Source organism: Panulirus ornatus, chromosome 28 (assembly GCF_036320965.1).
Source record: "Panulirus ornatus isolate Po-2019 chromosome 28, ASM3632096v1, whole genome shotgun sequence".
NCBI classification, from domain to species: domain Eukaryota; kingdom Metazoa; phylum Arthropoda; class Malacostraca; order Decapoda; family Palinuridae; genus Panulirus; species Panulirus ornatus.
The window spans coordinates 7,298,510-7,312,500 of NC_092251.1; the positions used below are offsets into that span (position 1 = coordinate 7,298,510).

At 48.9% G+C, this 13,991-nt stretch overlaps 1 protein-coding gene across 26 annotated transcripts in view; it reads right to left on the minus strand.

The window, feature by feature from the left end:
* The window catches only part of LOC139757814 (prominin-1-A-like), a 232,719-nt gene that overhangs the window by 203,026 nt on the left and 15,702 nt on the right, over positions 1–13,991 (minus strand). For 3 of the 26 annotated variants that reach the window (XM_071678658.1, XM_071678654.1, XM_071678656.1), the window contains exon 2: positions 326–473. The exons of the other annotated variants lie outside the window; for them this stretch is intronic. The gene's annotated coding sequence lies outside the window, so the exon portion shown is untranslated. The remainder of the gene's footprint in view (positions 1–325; positions 474–13,991) is intronic. 26 annotated transcript variants of the gene reach the window in all.

The following is a 13,991-nucleotide window of genomic DNA, read 5'->3' on the forward strand; positions in this document are numbered from 1 at the left end:
CTCGATCTTATCACGTGTTGTGTAACCTGGATGGCTGGTCCTTTTCTTGCCGCACATTGGGCACGCCCATACACTTTCCCTTAACCTCAACCAACACACACACACACACACACGCACGCAGGTCACCAAACCAAGCGCACCTCTCAGGGCCCGAGTGAAAACTTGGTGAAGACCACCTTCACCAAAGGGTTCCATCGTAAAACTCATCGGATTACGGTGAAAGTTGGAAAGCCGTCAATCTAAGTCTCCTCCAAGTCTGGGGGAGGTAGACGGTGGCTGAAGCCCCCAGCCACGGTGGGGTAAGAGAACATTATACAGCGCTTACCGTGAACACCTCTTGGTACAGTGTCTCCTCCTTGGCTTCAGGAGAGACTCCAGCTGCAGGGGGGAAGGGAGTCACACACGCGACACGACGAAGCTGATGGAGCGGGGTGGGAAGAAGTCGAGAGTCGGTCCACTGCTTCAGGTGGTTCCTTAATAGGATACAGACATGGAGTAATGTCGTCAGACACTGCCTCTGGTGAGAGGTAAGCTACATAGACACAAACGCACAACAAAAGTGCAACATGAGACCAACACTAGTTTGTTTGAGGTGGCGCACTGGGGGGTTAGGGGGGTTACAAGCTCAAGGGACAGCACAACCCTCCTTACTACCATCACCTGACCACTACTGAGGGGAACTGTGTCTCTCCCAGGCCTTCGGGGATACCCCGTGTGAGTGTGTGTGTGAGAGAGAGAGAGAGAGAGAGAGAGAGAGAGAGAGACACTTCCTGTCCTACTACACACGTCACAGGGTGGAAGGGGGGGGGAAGCACATTCCCTGGTGACGTCACCTGAAGGAGAGAGAGAGAATATTTCATGACGTAGTCGCCTCTGGGGGGGGGGGGGGGGAGGGAGAATCCTGTGTGACGTAGCGTTAGAACCATTTGTGACGTAGCCTCCGCTGGGGAAAACCCTTTGTGAAATAGCCTCAGGCAGCGATTCCACCGTAGAGAGAAAGAGGAATTAGGGAAGTGCTCCCTCAACGTTCCTGCCTCAAAGAGAGAGAGAGAGAGAGAGAGAGAGAGAGAGAGAGAGAGAGAGAGAGAGAGAGAGAGAGAGAGAGAGAGAGAGAGAGAGAGAGAGAGAGAGAGAGAGAGAGAGAGAGAGAACCGCGCTTGAGTACCTCATCAACACCTCATATCGAGACCTCATCATGTCTGACTCCAGTGCAGCAGCAGATCCGGGATCCCTTAACTGCCCTGAACCAGCAAGTTAATGTCACTGTCCGTCACCATACACAGTGGTACTCCTCACCACCTCTATAACACAAAGGACTTAACATACACTTCCTTTGGATTCCCACTTACACCGAGTTCAACCATCATAATCGTGTCCACAGAATGGTACAACAAGCCTGTCTCACGCTAATGGCAGACCTCAAACCTGAGTATCATTAAGAATATCTAAAGTTCATACTAAACTTCTTCTATTGCCATCAGAGAGCTCAAGAGCCCTGGCTGCTCTAGCATCAAAGTTCCACAACGGGTCGTGTATCCCTGAACACTCCTAGGGCGTGGCCTTACATCAGAGATAGACGCTGTGATATCTTAAGAAGTACGATGAGAAAGGCAGGTTGGTTTGCATGACTGCTTACATCACTAGCCTCCATACTGACTGGTGGAGAGGACGGGGAGGACGCTGGCCTGTGGGGAGTAAAAAAAAAGAGGGGTGTGGGGCTGTGGGGGATTAGAAGAGGGGTGGGGTAGTGTGGGCTATCCTCTGACAGTAACCAAGGTCGAGTGGGAGGGGCAGACGGAGAGGGGGAGACTGGAGGATGACTCAGAAGGGGTGAGTGTGTGTGAGGGTAGAACAGCTGTGTATGATGGTGGGGGAGACAAAGCTGGTCTCGGTGGGTGAGGCGGCTGAGCGGTGGGTCCACGTCGAAGTCAAAGGCATAGTTTAAATTACTGACCAGTTAAACGTGCACGTCAGGGCCGAAGGATGTTGTGGATGGTGCAAGTGCACGTCGGGTTCAGGATGCCCTCCTCACAGCCATGTGCATAAGGTTCACAATCATGGGACACGGCCCGCGTCAGGCTCCCACGTGATGCCGGTCCTACGCCTCTCCCAGCTCCTCGCCCTCCAGAGGGAATAAGTCCACACCCCTCGAGCCCCACTACAAGCCTGTAGCTGACTCAAAAGCCTGCAGCTAATTCTTCACTAGCAGGGACCCACCAGGTCCCCAGCAACACCCTAGGATCAGGACTCACAAGGTTCCTCCACCAAGAGAGTGGGCCAAGACGGATAGGCACACATTAGAACACCATGTCGTAGGCTGCGACAAGATGGAACCTTTTGGGAATAAGTCCAACCAAACCCTGTTGGAGATAATACGTTACTGTCAATGAGAACTGATTTTACCACATGGAAATACTTTGAAACTGATAAAGCGAACCAATTTCGTAAGAACTTGTGTTATAATCAGCCACTGGGATCCGACATGGACCCCTCTGAGGTCTCCATACTCCTTCTCCCTCCAAGGCTCACAGGACGAGGGTGGCAGGCACAATAAACTGGCCTGCGGGAGCGGCAAAATCGAGCGGAAGCCATCAGGCAGGAGAGGGAAAAGCTTAAGTGGCAAAACAGTCTTCGGTATGATTGCCTGGTGTGGTGGGCGGTGTGTGGTAGCGTGGTGATGTGAAAGAGGCTCTTTGCCGGTCGACAACCCACCACCACAACCCATCACATTCCTCCCATCAAAGACCGCCCCGCTTCACCTTCAACGCCCATCCCATGGATGGAAACTGGCGTGGATTGTCACTGGGTGTGGCTGCAAGCGCCCATCGAGGCGAACGAACACTTTTGTGTCTAGCGTTCAAAATGGCTGGCAAATGAGAGTTTACTGTAAACCTAACGAGGTCATTAGTTTCCATACAACCCTGTTTACTTTGGTAATGGGACTTACAAACATATTAACGTCAACAGCAGTTGTTTACGAAACGGCTGACGTCAACAGTGACAGTTTACAAACATGCTGACGGCAGTAAAGTAGTTTAAAACCTACTTACATCAGAAACGGCGGTTTAAAAAACTGCTTACATTAATATTGGCCGTTTAAAAATCTGATTGCATCAGTAACTATAGCCTAAAAACCAATTCACATGAGCAGTATCAGTTTAAAACCCTATCAGCAGTGGTAGTCTAAAAACCCATCCATGTCAACAGTGCTACTTAGGCCATATATTCATCCACTTACAAAGTTCTTGACGTCAGCAGTGGCAGTTTACCTCGCTGACGTCAGAGATGGAAGTTTACCTTGCCGATATCAACCACGATGGTTTATCTCCCTGACGTCAGCAGTGGTAGTCAACGAATAGGATTACGTCAGCCAACGTAGTATTTTTTTCTTCATCAGTGCAGCCAAGGGTTTCTCCTCCCCCCTAACCTTAATCACCCTGATCACTGCCTCACAGAGGAGGAAAAGTGAGGATCAATACGGAATGCCGGGGAGATATAGCACATGTATCGTCTTACCTCCCAGTAAACAAAGTCGGGGGAGGAGGAGATCCCTGATAGCCGGCGAGAGACGTGGAGGTTACCTTGATGTCAGTCATCTCCCGTGCGTCCGCAGCCTTCACCGAATACACATATCACCCAATTCACCCCGAGGTGGAAGCCTCCCTTTGCCACAAGAGGTCAGGACATCTTCAAATACGTGTTTGTATTTCCCGTGGGAGAGGAATCTACTTTCCACCTGATCGGAACCAATCCCGTCAACATCAACCTCGCCACCGTTCCTCGCCCTCCTGCCTCCTGAGAGAGATCCCTCGTCCCCCAAGTTGCATTTCAGCACCTCGATCGTATCGATGCCCAGCTTATGTTCGTGAACGACACTGCGACAAGAACAGCCCCATCCCAGTCATTGTGACACCCAAGTACTTGTGCACAAGTACTTTTAAATTCAGTCTACAATCGTATCTCCTTGGTACACCGTGGAAGCAGCACTTATGTCAATAAACAGATAAACATTATTATGCCTGAGGGAAATATACACCCCAGACCATGCCTGGGGGAACCATACACTCCACACCATGTCAGGGGGAAAAGGGAAGATACAAACCCCATACAACACACACACACAAAGGATGTTAAGGCTGATGCTTTTCAAGGCCAAACCAAGCATGGTAGCTAGACTAAGGCTAGGCTATAGGCACCATGTCTGAGCGAAGCATCAACCGATACATCCTTTGTGTAGTGTGTGTGTGTGTGTGTGTGTGTGTGTGTGTGTGTGTGTGTGTGTGTGTGTGGCGACGATACAATGTCTAGACGGGGGAGCAGCAGCACAGTACTCCTCCCATTACTTCCCAACAAGGCTAAGGAAAGGAGGGACACCCAACACAACCCATACACCAAAACCATATCTTGCAGGAGTATCATTTTCACCCATCCTTACCAACCCATGGAGACCGCCCTATGGGGTATCATGCCCTCCGAGCTGGGGCAAAAGGACGGACGAGTACATCTCCGAACAAAGATACTAGGGCGAGTCAACACACCCAAATCTATTGGGTAAGTGTAGTTACCTTTGCTTATTACAAGGAGAGAGTTCTATACTCTTGTTGCCACATCTCTAAACCTTGTATACCTGTCTCATGTCTTAACTCTCATATGTTCATATATACATAACACATCCCTAGATTAAGCCAGGTACCCATTTATCGACTAACTTCGAGGGGAGGATGAGCACTTGGGTTGGCTGTGGGCCCACTGCCGCGCCTCGGATTCGAACCCAGGCGGTCCCGGGCTTGAACCATGTGTGTTTTTTGTTCATCTACCCCTTCAACTTGCCACTTGTTGGTACGAGAGGTAACTGAACCTTCCAACGAAGCCGCACGTCCGATGATTCATTAACACGAAGGAATGTTTGTGTTTCCCTTAGCTACACACACTCCAGGCTAAGTGGCCGGCACATACAGTAGGTTCATCAGTGGCGATAGCGGCTGAGAGAGAGAGAGAGAGAGAGAGAGAGAGAGAGAGAGAGAGAGAGAGAGAGAGAGAGAGAGAGAGAGAGAGAGAGAGAGAGAACGTGTGCACTGGGTGAGGGAGGGAGAGGTCGCGTGTACTAACAAAGGGAGAGGACCGTGTTACTGCCTGATGGAGGAAGGGGCTGTGTTACTGACAAGAAAGATGGGTCCGTGATACTGCCTGATGGGAGGAGAGGGCTGCGTTACTGCCTGATGTGGGGGAGGAGGAGGAGGACGTGTTACCGAGTGGGAAGTGGTGCACGTAACACTATCCGCCTCTGGCGAGCATCATGCAAAGCCCTGCACCAGCAGCGGTAGGAGGAGGGGGCGGGTGGCCCTCTCTCACTGACTTACACATGGGTGGAAAGGTCTGCATCCTACAAATACGGAAAGAACATAAGTCTCGAAGACTATGTAGGGTAAGAGAGAGAGAGAGGATGTCTTCCCTCAGGAGGAAAGTGAGGCCAAGGTAAGGGAATGACCTCTGGTCTACCACAGACAGAGGTCAGCCCGTCCTGACGACGTCGCAGCGCTCTGGTCTAACCGGTACGCACCGGACACCTGATCATCAACTGCCGTACCGCAAGTCACTGTCAACGTACAGGATCGTGACCGCAAGACTGCATCCCGGCCCCGCCGGCTCATGCCTCCTCACCACTCACACACCACCCGCCTCGTCTACACGTCCACACACACACACACACACACACACACACACACACACACACACACCACCCGCCTCGTCTACACGTCCACACACACACACACACACACACACACACACCACCCGCCTCGTCTACGCTTCCACACACAAACCACCCGCCTCGTCTACACGTCCGTCCCCCCCCCCCACACACACCACCCGCCTCGTCTACGCTTCCACACACAAACCATCCGCCTCGTCTACACGTCCGTCCCCACACACACACACACACACCACCCGCCTCGTCTACGTTTCCACACACAAACCATCCGCCTCGTCTACACGTCCGTCCCCACACACACACACACACACACCGACGTGTTATGGTGAAGCAATCAAGGAATGGACTGCAACCCACTCACACAAACTTACCCTCAAAACTACTGAAAGTGACGTAGTAGACTCGATGTTGTCGGTACGTATCAATCATGATAAAGCATTTGCCTGAAGTGAAGTATTCCTCCCTGTCTGGATACACAACCGACACTCATAACACTGCTGGAGTGTGAGGACAAGCGCAGAAGTGCGTCGCTCGGCAGTGTTCGATTAATGAGGGGACAAGTACTCAGTCCGTGAGTCAAGACAGAGTCAGCATGTTTGTAAATGCATTCAGTTCTGTTTAACAACGTAGGGTAAAAAAAAAAAATGAGGCAGTTCCTCACACTGGGGGCTCAACCACCCAACAGATGTATATGAATCCGAGGCTGAACTTGATTATGCTGCGGCCACTGGGCGTGGGAGTGTTACCGGACCACAAGGTCAAAACACACACACACACACACACACACACACACATGATAGCAGCGGCGTCGCCCTCATGTAGGAGGATCAGAATTAAGGAGGAGGGGAGAAGTGGGGAGGTAGTAATAGACTCGCGCCTCCCAGCAGGGTATTCGTTCCAGCCACCATATGATTTACGTCTCGGGGAGGCGTTGCCACACCACCCCACCTCATCAGGCATTCATGTTGATGGCCGTCAGTACACACACCAAACGCAGCGAGGCCTTGATGGTGTGTGACGTGACCTTGACGAACTCCTTCCGGTGGCCTACACACGGAGACGGCCGCCTTTAGCATAGCGATAGTCGCTATTTCACATCAGGTGTGGCCTTCGGCGGTGGCCGCGTGAGGCACTGTGGCCCAGAGAGCCACTGGCTGGGGAGGAGACGATCCTCCTCGCCTTACTGGTCATCCCAAACTGCTTCCTGCGGCCCCAGGCACGACCACTGGTCACTGGCACCAGTGCGAGGCTGGCTGGCCAAGCCTCGGGGTCATTCGGGAAAGCGATGACGTTAACGAACTCCGACAAAAACTTCTACCTCGAACAGAGGACGGGAGGAGGTCATCCTTAGGCGTAGCAGAGGATACGGAGGTGGCCATCCCTAAGCAGTGCTGGGGATAGTGTGGTGGGAGGAGGCCAACACTGGGCGATGCAGATGCTGTGATGGGCGGAGGCCATCACAGGGCGTGGCAAGGAAGGGGCCACCCCAACCAGGAACCAATCCACAGAATTCGCAAGGGTACTGCCCAAGTACTGCGGCTCTGCCCGAACTTCCTCTCATATCATTTCACCTATAAGAAGAATTCCCATCGTATAACAAAAAGTTAAGGACGAGTTCCATCACCTAGCAACGAAAGAAATTGGGGGTGAAATTCCTCGTACAGGACATTATACAGTGTACGTGCTGCCTTCTAACCTCCTGGAAGAGCTACCCGGTAATAGAGCTGAAAAATCAACCCGTAGGCACCCTGCCGTGTGAGCCACGTCTGCCTCCCACCACCTCGATACACAGCACCGCAGGCTCCCCAAGCCTCGACGACACGTACCATCACCGGACGTTACGTGGACACAGACAGACCTTGACCTTATCTGCACATGAAGTCTCACCACAACCTGTGACTGACCAGACCCGTCAGCACATGACGGGGGTCCTCCAACCCCACCAGCCGTCCGTCCAGCAGCATATGACGGAGGTCGACCATCGACCGATCGTCCGACGAGCAGTGCACGACTGTTCGGCTAGATCCACGCTTCCCTTGCGGGGCCCACCAACTCCCTTGCCCTCACCCTCGCAACCCTCTCCCACTCCTTCCCCGTCTGGCTGCCACCACCCGCGACCATGTTCATGCTTCATCACGCTTATATCAACAAATCATACGTTATACGACCTTGTTCCACTGTGTAATTATGGCCACTTTCCATCACGTTAATGTTGATATCTCCTCCATCCTGCTAGCAACCGCTCCCTAATGTTACTAGTCCTTCCACTCTCCTACTAACCGCTCCTCCATCCCACGAACCAGCTCCTCCCTGCTACTAGCTCCTCAATTTTGTATGTGACCACTTCCACCTTATTCCTGCCCCCTTACCCTACTTCTGGCTCCTGTAGCCTCTCTATCATACTAATTAGCCCATCCACTCTGCTACTAACCCCATCAAAACATGCAATTAACTCCACTACGCTAGCTGTCCCTCTACTCTGATAATAACCTCCACAACCACACTAGAAACTCACCTCAACCGCGGTGGTATAAAGCCCTACCACTTCAGCCAAACTGTGACGATCCCTTAACTCCCCTACCAAAGAGCTACCTACCGACCTACCTAAACAACCATGTTACTCTACACCCTCTCTACCTACCCCGCCTTGGTCCGGTGTGTCGTGAGTCGGGTAGACTGGTAGAGCTACCTGGTTCCCACGTTCGTCATGGTGACTGCTGCTACCTGTGGCGTTAGGATCGAGGTCAATCCTGAGCTCCTTCTACCACAAGCTAAAACAAGGCCGCAACATCCACTTAGAATACGACACTTAACGCGCCCCATTGTAAACCCTAACCTCGCCCGACCTCTGAACATAAAAGATAATAATGACAGTAAAGTCTTCGCGACAAAAGTTCTCCACACCTGACATGTCTCCATAGCAGATAATAACTTCCTGTAATCACCGAATGACGGCGACGTTGCTGACTCTGGGACCGTCACTCTCTCTCACAGCCAAGCCAAGCCAAGCCCCGTGAGCCGCATGTTACTCCTGCACACAAACACCTTGATCCCAAGGTCTCGTGGCGACAATCTGACACTGATACACAAGCCGACAAGCCTGTCCTCTACAGCATTTAGCGGGACACAGAGGGCACTTAACCCGGAATAATTACGAATGATTAAGTATAATTTGAGTCGGCAGGGTGGTCACGCCAGCGAAGCCCACTATGTTAAGACTCCCCTAAAGTGCGTTTCCCTCTGGTCTCCGGCCGGGAAGTCATTACCCACACAAGTACGAGAGGCCTTTCTATTACCATCAATTACACTATCATCGAACAATTAACCTCAGGACCAAATTAGATTTGAACTGAACTACTTGCTAATGGCGTATAACTTGCAAAGAGACATCATCAATGCCAGTTCAGTTGACGATCATTACACGCTCCGCCGACAGGAAACTAGGAAAAAAAAAAAGTTATTCAAGCTATACGCTCCAACTCCCTCAATTCAGTAATAAATGGTATGGGAAGAAAAATAACACATGAGCAGCAAGCCCATCCCTCTCCGACTGGCGATAACAGCTCTCACGCCCTACATAGGACAAGCCAGTGAACACACACCCTAAGGACAAAGTGTGTCAGGGTGAGTACGTGTGCCGAGGCTGCTCCTGTGTATTCGCAGCAGCCTTGCCACATACACACTCAAGCTCTCACCAGCCCATCTTCGTCACGAACCACGTCAAAATCTTAAATTCAAATGCTGCTGAGTAACGGCCGTGTCTACGTGCCCCAAGCACAGTAATGGGTATACGTCGCCCAGCTGCAGGGAAAAAACTGCTAGGAAGACACATTTTCAGTAACTTGATAGACAGATAGATAGATAGATACATAGATAAACAGATAGATAATCTAGTTATCACTAATTTTTCTCCTGTGACTTGTTTCTCTTCTTTCCTTACGTACAAGTGACTTTTGTTCTATAATCGTCCAGCACGACCCAACGACACACTGGGTAGACTTCAGAGAGGATACAATATACAATGTATAATGCATACTAATCTCAGCTAATCATTCAACGATGTGGAAGGGAAAGATCAATACTGTGATAATGTTTTAAGCCAAAATTGTTATTCTCAGGTTTACACATATTTAGAGATTTCGTGAGAAAAATCGTTGTAAAGGGGTACAGTAATTTCTACATTCAATAACATTACAGACACCTGGTCAATCAAATCTAACGAGGCAAATAAACTACTTCATCCTATAAACACATTAAAAAGATATGAACGGTATGCATTGTATACCAAAACATATATATAAAGACAGATAGATAGGTAAATAGATATATGATGGGGCTTTGTGAAAGTAAAACCTACTCTCCCCGTACTGTACAAATAGCTAATTTCATTGTACCTAATCTCGCCAGAGCTACACATTTGGAAAAGTGAAAGAGGAAAACTGTCTGCTGGCATGTATACAAACCAAGACACATTCGGTAACTCACACACACACACACATACAACAAATCAAACCTGGATTATGCCTCAGTCAGAGCGCCCTACGGTGGTTATTTCAGACAATGGAATGTCCTAGGCTACCAAGCATATATATATATATATATATATATATATATATATATATATATATATATATATATATATATATAGTCGAACAGGGGTAATCACATATACACGGGTACCCTCAGCATACTCACTCAACTACAATTGCTGTTTCAACAGCCCGCCAGAACCCAGGAGGATTCAAGGAATACAATGGCGTCATGTGAACTCGGTACTACCTTATAGGTAGAGAGACGAGGTTAGAGGAGACGAGCAGCTTTAAAATATATAATTAAAAACTTAAAATTACGAGTGTGAACTTCATCATGTGCATTCACGATAATAACCACAGACTGAATAATTACTTGACGGATCATCCAATCTTACAGGGCTTACAGGGCACTTGAGAAAATATATACACAACAATATACTCACAAGATTGGCGAGTGCCGGCAATATCATGCCCTCGCCACAGTACGTGGCCTGGTAAATAATGATAACACAGTCTTATATTCTTCCGACATTCGTGGCGTGCAGTAATAACAATAATAATAATAATAATAATAATAATAATAATAATAATAACAAAAATAATCACATGATCTGTACATTTATAAAAGTGTGCACCTGGTTGACGTTGCTCTAGAACAGGTTCTTCCAGCACAAGACAAAAGCCAGGAAGCACTCTGACCGTGTGTGTGCAGCTAATCATACCCCGACATCCATATACGCAAGATATTCGTCGGAACAATAATTCATAATTTAAAACAGACGCGGTAACCTTCAACCAGCGTTTGTTTTTTTTTTTCTTTTTTTACAGTGAACCTCGCAGAAACCGTGTTGTTTTTTTTGAGTTATCACGTGTTGTATGTACTGTGGCTCTATTCTGTGGCCCGGTAATGGGAGCCAGGCTCCACAATTCACTATGGTAAGTACCGGAGGAAACCTGGTGCTGACGGCTGGTACGACCCGGCGCAGACTGCCACCGGCCTGCGGAGGGGGGAACATTATGGGCCTGAGATTGGTGGAGGCAGGCTGGTTGATGGGCAAGATGGGAGGGGAGGCAAAGGTGAGAGCGGGAAGGGAGAGGAAGCCAAGGAAGGGACAGTAGGGGAAAGAAGAGCAGATCCTCTCTCACCGATAGCGTCTTCACCCTCCCCTACACGCGAGCTCTACGTCTCACAATAAGATGATTAAACAGGTATATACAGAATTATATTACCTGGACAAACAGAAACAAACACAACTGGCCTCTCACACGGAGTCAAGTATCCAGCACGGGTGTCGGGTAACGGCAGGGATATCCTTACTCAACAAGACTTCACAAACGTTAGGAAACTACGACTCGGTCAAGGGAACTCCTCGACCAACCTCATACACTCATGCAGCCGTGTACACTCCACCTAGGATATAGCTCCGGTACGCAGCAAAACACGTCTTCACGGTAAAATAACAATGTGTACGATCGCATGAGCAAGAAACATATTCCGTGACATCAATTACGACTCACACGCCATTATAATCATGAACGCCCCAAGTCCACACTTCACAAATAAGTCTGGTCGTGGGGTACAATGGAAAGCACAACTACTGAAGGTGAAGGAGCCGTAGAACTGTATACATTTACCGGTAGCCATCACCCAGCGGACTCCCAGCACGAGCTAAACGCTTCATGACCAACCAAAAGGAGGGTCACTAATCCCACTGAATTGGTCCTCAAAACCTACACAACAGATCTGATGGCGGATCCAATACGTCCAACAAGTCTCATCAAGGACTCTATACATCCAATAGATCATTATGAGAGATCAAAAACAGTCGTAAACGTACTGGATCACGATCGAGTCCTAAATGTACGAGGAATCGTTATCGAAGATCCTAAATGTACAGCTGGTCATTATCAAGGGCACTAAACGTGCACAGGTCCTTACCAAGGGCCGGCCCTAAACGTGTAGTATGCCCTTATAGGAATCCTAAATGCAAAACAAGTCGTCGCAAGTCCTCTACGAACAAGTCATTATAACCGATCGATCAACTTCAAGTCCATATCACGAGAGCTACACCTCCACCACGCCCTATCACCAAGTTCACACTCACAGGTCATCCTCAGCAACCCTACAACAATGAGTCATAATCATCAATCTTAAAGATAAGAATAACAACACCAATCCAAAAGCTACGAGACACAATAGCCAATCCAACGAGTCACTATGCTCAATCCTGTAGTTATGAGTCAGTCACCAATCCTAAAGTGATGACTCACAACCACCAATCCAGCTGTAACGATTCACAATCATCAACCCTACATACCAGGCCAATATCAGGAATCCGTCACTAAGAAGCCATCATCACCAATTTACAATGATGCGGGTGCAGAGGAAGGCGGGCATCTGTCTACGTCCCTGGCACAGGAGTCATCTATCTCTCCCAACCTGGCTGCTGAACCCGCGTCGCGCAACACCCCTACTTGTTTGTGACCTATGCAAACTTCGTAACCCCATCCAACTGCTCTAGTCAAACGCCGAAAACCAGTCGCCTTTTTCATGATGAGGTCGTCTATCATCACATGACATTCTTTCAACCACACCCAAGCAAAACACAGAAACATAAACATAATAAATACATGTTATTTGCGACGAAGTCCCTCCCTCCACATATAAAGAATAATAATGATACATACTAGATAAAGATTATTATGGCACCGAGCGCCAGCTGGTCTGTGGGTGAAGCATGGAGCTGATGCACGCGTGATTCATGTACAGCAGGCCACACGGCTCATCGCTGATGATGAGACACCAGACTTGATGAGAAGAGTGAGGGAACCCACCGGTGGTGTAGGCTGAGACCTGGCGGTGGTGTGGGCCATGAGACCCGACGATGGCATGGCCTAAGCGGTGGTGTGGGCTTGGGTATCCACCACAGGAGGTGAATCACCTCGCGGCATTACCTTTGTTTTTCAGTACAGCTCTAAAACGTTCGTGACCGGTCGCCCACAACCTCACACACGCAGCTAGTACAACTTTTAACATTCAAATGAGGAAACTTGTCCACTCACTGAAATAATGTGTTTACAATCCAATTTCACCTCTAAAAGAAGTGTAACACATCGTCCCAAGCACTGAAACGAGGAGGATGTAAGATATCCCTGATTTCTAGACATTCTTGCACTCCTTGGTTAGTTCCAGGTACACGTCTATCCAACGACACACAATGACTCGGGTGACTCACACGGTAATCATGAGTCACCGAACAAAAGCAGTTGTTAATATGAAGAGTAAGGGAGGAAGAGTGGTAAACAGTTTAAAGTTGAGAATGCAACAGCGGCTTCCGAATAGTTATAGGGCGACAGCCATACCGGTAAGCCTAGTTACGGATAATATACAACCGAAAACATACGATCATTTTACGCAGTGTTCACCTTGAATTCCAAAACTTATTGCTAACATCTTTATAAACATCGTGACTACAACAGATCAACACTCCGCACTGCTTGCAACAGCTTGCAAATACCTCAACACGGGAATCGATAATCGTTCATGAGAAATGTCTCAGTAACATATACAAGAAATCAATATCCACGCGGATGTAATTCATGATATGCTTAAAACTCACGAGGAACCGTATTACCTGACCATCAAAAATCATCTTGACACTGGCGTTTAAATTCAGTAAGAACAACATGTGCGCGCGCCGAGTGTTGCCATCATGCTCATACACAAATTTCTGAGAGAAAGACTCTAA